This window comes from Poecilia mexicana, unplaced genomic scaffold (assembly GCF_051168715.1).
Source record: "Poecilia mexicana isolate PSO_F unplaced genomic scaffold, ASM5116871v1 scaffold_2, whole genome shotgun sequence".
Lineage (NCBI taxonomy): Eukaryota > Metazoa > Chordata > Actinopteri > Cyprinodontiformes > Poeciliidae > Poecilia > Poecilia mexicana.
The window spans coordinates 58,075,864-58,081,863 of record NW_028263371.1 but is presented as its reverse complement, the minus strand read 5'-3'; positions in this window follow the sequence as shown (position 1 = coordinate 58,081,863).

The window sequence follows — 6,000 nt, the reverse complement described above, 5'->3', positions numbered from 1 at the left end:
AGAATTCCCATTGACCATAAATATGACATCCTTATGGCTGTATATGGGATTTCCTATGCACCCTGAATAAAAGAGAGGTGTGCAGATCGATGACCTCTGCAGAGAAAACAGTGTAAAGAAAAGAAAGCTGTCGAACGACTGACCATGTGTGCGTTCATAAAACCATGAGTTTAATGTTGTTATTCACGCAATTCTGTTTCTGTTAAACCATGAGTGTATTTTGTTGATTTATTAGGAGTTTATCTCACTGTTTTGTATTTAAATGAAGCTATACATAAGCAGCGGTCGTCTTAGAAAAAATGTTTATTACTGACATGTGTACGTCGATTGTTATTGTGGCTAATGTGCCTTTGTTGTAAGGCTGCTTGATGTGTGCTAGTTCATAATATCAGACTTCAAGTTTAAGAAATTAGGTAATGGGTTTGTATTGTGTTTTGTCTACAGAGACCACACACACACATACACATACAGACACCCACTTGCTTCCATGTATGTACATTCTGGTAACCTTTCTATATAAAAGTGAATTTTGAATAGGACTCCTCTTGATTTCTTCTACATCCACACAAATATTTATAAGTGTTCTGATAAGACACTGAAGCGATTGCTCCCAGCTCAGATTCACAAAGTCTTCTCAACAACCAGCCTTACTGCAGTGGACTTCTTTAACACCATTTAAAAGAATTTGGACACAAGAATCACATTTCTATGAAGGTGCTGTTTGTGGCTTTGTCCAGCAGGGGGCACTTTATGTCCTTCTTAAGGAGATTCTTAAAGTCATTTTCTGAATCCAAACAGGAAGATGAAGCTGTGGCAGTTTATTTTATCAGCACCTACTAATGTTAATCTGGCCCTAGATTTGAAGAAAAAATTTTATAGTTTCAATCTGTTAGTGGAAGGTTGAAAGACAGGAGGCCCATATCTGCTTTCTGCAGGAGCAAAAATCTGAAGGATCATCTCGTTCATGCAAAGATGTTGCTGAAAGGGGCTATAAAAATAAAAACAGATTTTATTTGAAGAACTTAAATAGCTCGATTTTTATGTGATATCAAGTTAGGCTGAAGCAGCAGCGTGGAAGAAGAAATAAATACTGCCAGGTGAGAGTTAGCAGTGACTTAAACCGAAAGCTTTGGAAAATTAGTTTTAAATATTTTAAAATAAATTTGTCATAAACTCAGAAATATATTGAAAAAATTCAAGCATGTGTTGATTTTGCTTGATTTTCTGTGTATGCAGAATTATGAAAAACTGGAAGGACTTCAGTAATGGGTGGGATTGAATAGGCTTAAAAATTTCCACAATCTTTTAAACATGATTATTAGTGACTGTCAGTATTATGTTGATGTGTTAAAAATAAAATAAGAAAAGATAAAAAATTGGTCGTGTGTACTGCATAATGGATCTGTTCAGGCACAGATATCTTTCCTTTTTACACATCACTTCCTAACCCTCTTACCAATTAAGATCTAAAGACCCTCCCTTAAAAAGAACATCTCATTTCCCATTACCAAAAACTCACTATCTCCTCTGCTGATTTCCTCAGGGTGCAGACATTCCGGTGATCCCATCCCAAGGACCAGATATACTGATTTGTCTATTTACCTGTCTTTTTTTTTTTTCATTAAAACTTATTTATCTGATTCTCACTCTCCTGACTTGTGCTCTGCATCTGGGTCAAGAATCTAAAATCCACCATGACAAAGACAGTTTATGTAAAGAAATAAAAATAATTTAGTCTGTTAGATTTTGTTCACACTGCTGTCAATAGCAGAGTTGACATTTTGCACTGTAATCAACATTTTATTGAATTAAACAAATATGTAGCTAAAGTTTGACAATTACTGATTTATCAGTTTGTCTTTACAAACAATGACTGAAAATTAAAATAAAGTTATGTTTTTCTTCATATATTGAAACAGCAAATGCTCATTTAATCATGGAATTGTTCATGAATACACCACTGTAAAGGTGTGTGTGTGTGTGTGTGTGTGTGTGTGTGTGGGCGTGCGCGTGCATGTGTTCATCAATGCCAATATAAAAAATTAATCAGAATCCATTACATCAATTGTAAAGATTGTGCCCAAAATCAATTAATCTCAAGAAGTTCAAAATGTCTTTTAGTTTTTTTTCCCCCTAATATAATGTGTCAAACTGAAGGCCCGCGGGCCACATGTGGCCCGCCATGTCATTTTATGTGGCACCCCAGCATTTTTTAGGCCAATGATTGACATATAATAGGTTTTAAGCATGAATTGACTACAAACTACATCTCCCATAATGCATTCCGATTGTTACCAACTAACATTACGGCTTCTCGCCACTAGAGAGTAGGAGAGTCACCTCAAGCTGCTTATTGGTTTATCCTGCGAATAAAACGTCGACAAGCTAACATCAAAACCAAGAAAAGAAAAATCGATTTACAAGTAAGACTGTGAATGAAGATGTGTGAGTTGGTGTCAGGGCGGCAGGTGGCGCTAGACTTTTTTGTTATCCGTTATCTTGATCGACAACATAAAAAAAATCGGTCATGTACTATTTTTATCCGTGAAATTACAATCATATTAACATCGGCCATTTAGCCGCATTTTATGCGGTTTAGTTAATATTCACCGTGAATCCAGATCCCATCACAGATTAAGCAGATACATGTATCTACATTTTTCTCGTAGTGACAAAAACCACTGACTGAGGCCCCAATAACTTTTAATAAATTAAATTAAGCGACTTCACTTAAATTAGCATCACTTCACCCGCTGGGGTCTGAACGCACTTCCTCCTGGTTCCCATCTGCAGAAAAATCTGCGCTAATTCAGATTGGATCTGTTGGATCTGTCTGATCCAAACAGATCAACTGGACTCTGAGTGTTTTACCCTGCGCGGTCCGGTGTGCGCTTCTACCAGGATTTTTTTTTTTTTTTTTTGCATGGTTTCGCTTCTCCGAAACGGACAGATGTTACGTCTCTGCAGCTCCTCCAGAGCGGCTCTCCTGGGTAACGTGAACCCAGAAGGCTCCATTTGTTAAATCCGCTGGATGAGTTACTCCCAGAGGTTTCTAATTCTTCGCAGTCCGCAGTGGTTGAGCAGCGGACTGCGCATGTTACAGTCTAATTAACTTTTGCATAGTTATTTATTTCCTCAAGATAAACTGCCGGCTCCTGAAATGGATTAACACAACGTTTCATTCTATTTAGTTTTCTCTGGTCTGTAATGGAGACTTGAATTTAACGCGCCATTTTAAACCAAAGGTTTGTAATGCGCTTCCTAACCAGACGCTCCAAAGTCCATAAATCTTCAACACGCTGTCAGCTCCCGGTCAGAAAGACGCATTTAGTTTAGAGTCCATGAGATGATATTCAGAAAGGATTTTTAATTAATTGATTTCAGTTGACTCAGAGATTAAATCTTTGCGTAAAGTCTATAATATCTGCCCATGTGAACCAGTCAAGGGTGTTAATTAGAACCTGTCAAATAACGGACGGGCTTTAAATTTTCCGGTCGTTTTAAAAAAATAACCGGTCAAATACGAAAAAATTCGGTTAACGGGGTGAAGAGGGGTCAGCTTTGCGTTCAAGGACAGGCAAACGTCACCTAATTGTTTTGTTGTTATGTGAAATACATGTTGGTTGTGTAATAAAAAACGTTTTGTGAATTAAATCAAATCAAATCAAATCAAATTTTATTTGTATAGCACATTTCAGCATCAAGGCATTTCAAAGTGCTTTACATAATTGAAATAAAAACAGCATGTGACGCAAACAGTGAGAAAGAGAAATAAAAAGAAAGTAATAAGATAAAAAGAAAAGATAAAAAAAATAAAAAAATTAAAAAAAAACATCAAATACACTGAAGACATCAAAACCCGCACTCTAATCCTAATTTAGCCATAAGCAGCTCTAAACAGGGTTTTAAGTTGAGATTTAAAGGCTCTCAGTGTTTCAGCTGTTTTACAGTTTTCTGGACGTTTGTTCCAAATCTGTGGTGCATAGAAACTGAATGCTGCTTCTCCTCGTTTGGTTCTGGTTCTGGGGATGCAGAGCAGAACCAGAACCAGAAGATCTGAGGGGTCTAGATGGTTGGTACAGCAATAACAGATCTTTAAGGTATTGTGGTGCTAAACCGTTCAGTGATTTATAAACTAACAGTATTTTAAAGTCTATCCTCTGAGCTATAGGGAGCCAGTGTAGGGACCTTAAAACTGGTGTTATGTCTCCATCTTCCTGGTTTTAGTGAGAACAGCAGCAGCTTCTGGATCAGCTGCAGCTGGAGGATTGATTTATTAGTCAGACCTGTGAAGACGCTGTTGCAGGAATAAATGCAGCTAAAGATAAACGCATGGATGAGTTTCTCTGATCTGAGACATCAGTCCTCTAATCCTGGAGATGTTCTTCAGGTGATAGAAGGCCGACTTTGTGACTGTCTTAATGTGGCTCTGGAGGTTCAGGTCAGAGTCCATCACTACTCCCAGGTTTCGGGCTGATCGCTGGTTTTCTGTTGTAATAACTGAAGCTGAGCATTGACTCTAGTTCGCTCCTCTTTAGGTCCAAAGATAACTTCATTTTTGTTTCTGTTCAGCTGAAGAAAGTTTTGGCCCATCCACACATTTATCTGTTCTAAGCATCTGTTCAGTGATTGGATGGGTTCAGAGTCACCTGGTGACATCATGATGTAGAGCTGTGTATCATAGTTATGGTAGCTGATCTTATTTCCTGTTATAACCTGAGCCAGTGGGAGCATATAAATATTGAAAAGAAGGGGTCCTAGGATTGAGCCTTGGGGAACCCCACATGTGACCTTTGACCTCTCTGATGAGAAGTTTCCGATTGAAACAAAGAAATCCCTGTTTTTTATGTAAGATTCAAACCAGTGGAGCACTGGACCGGAGAGTCCGACCCAACTCTCCAGTTGATTCAGTAAGATGTCGTGGTCAACAGTAGCAAATAAAGCAAGTGAATGAAGTTGAGAGTTAACAACAAAACTTGTTTTTATTATTTGTTTGGTTACCTTTAAAAACTGATTTAAATATTGTAATTTTTAAACTGAGCATTAATTGTAAATCCATGCAAACTCAAATGTAATATTTAAAATTTCAATACATTGTTATGTTCTGTGTTATTTTTGAGGTTTTCTGTGTTTAGTCCTGTTCCTGTCCTGTCTTCCCTGTTGATTGATTCCCAGGTGTGTCTAGTTACCTGTTTACCCTCCCTGTGTATTTAAACCCACCTGTTGTCTGTGTCGGCTGGGTTCCTGTGTTCTCATCTCACCACTGCAAACCACACGTCAATGTTACGTCTAATGTCAGTTGTTGTCTCATGTCTCTGCTCTCCAGTTGAACTGTTAATTCCTGGTTAGCGTTAGCTCTCATTTTTCAGCCCTCTCTGTATCAGTTGCTACCGGTAATTAGCTGTGTGCTAATCTCCCTGCCGTGCCGCCTGTATTTGGACTGTTTGAGATTTCGTCATTAAATTTATAATTTTCTTCACAACCTGGGTCTCAGCGTTCATCCTCCCCACCTTCAAACCACCACATCATGACATACATAAAATCAGTTATTTAACAATATGAGGTGTTTAATTTATCTTTAACATTGTATTTTCATACATTTATGCTAGAGGTGCCCAAGTCTAGTTTTCCAGAGCTACCATCTGCAATTTTAGATGCGTTCCTTCTCTAACACTCCTGGATCATTGATAAGCCTCTACAGAACTGAGTTGCTGCTGATGAGGGAAGTCAACCTTTTGTCTGGGGTGGTTTAGCAGGGATGCATCTAAAAGTTGCAGTCTGGAGGACCGAACCTGGCCACTCCTGATTTGTACCGTCAATGTGGCCCGTTGAGGGGGGCCAATATGCTGAAGTGGCCCTCGGTGAAATTGAGTTTGACACCCCTGTAATAGTGTGTGTGAGAAAATGTGTGACATTCATCAACTTAAAATACTTTGTACAACCATGCTCTATGAAGTTACTGAATATGGCTAAAGCTAATAAAAGCTTTATCCACATTAA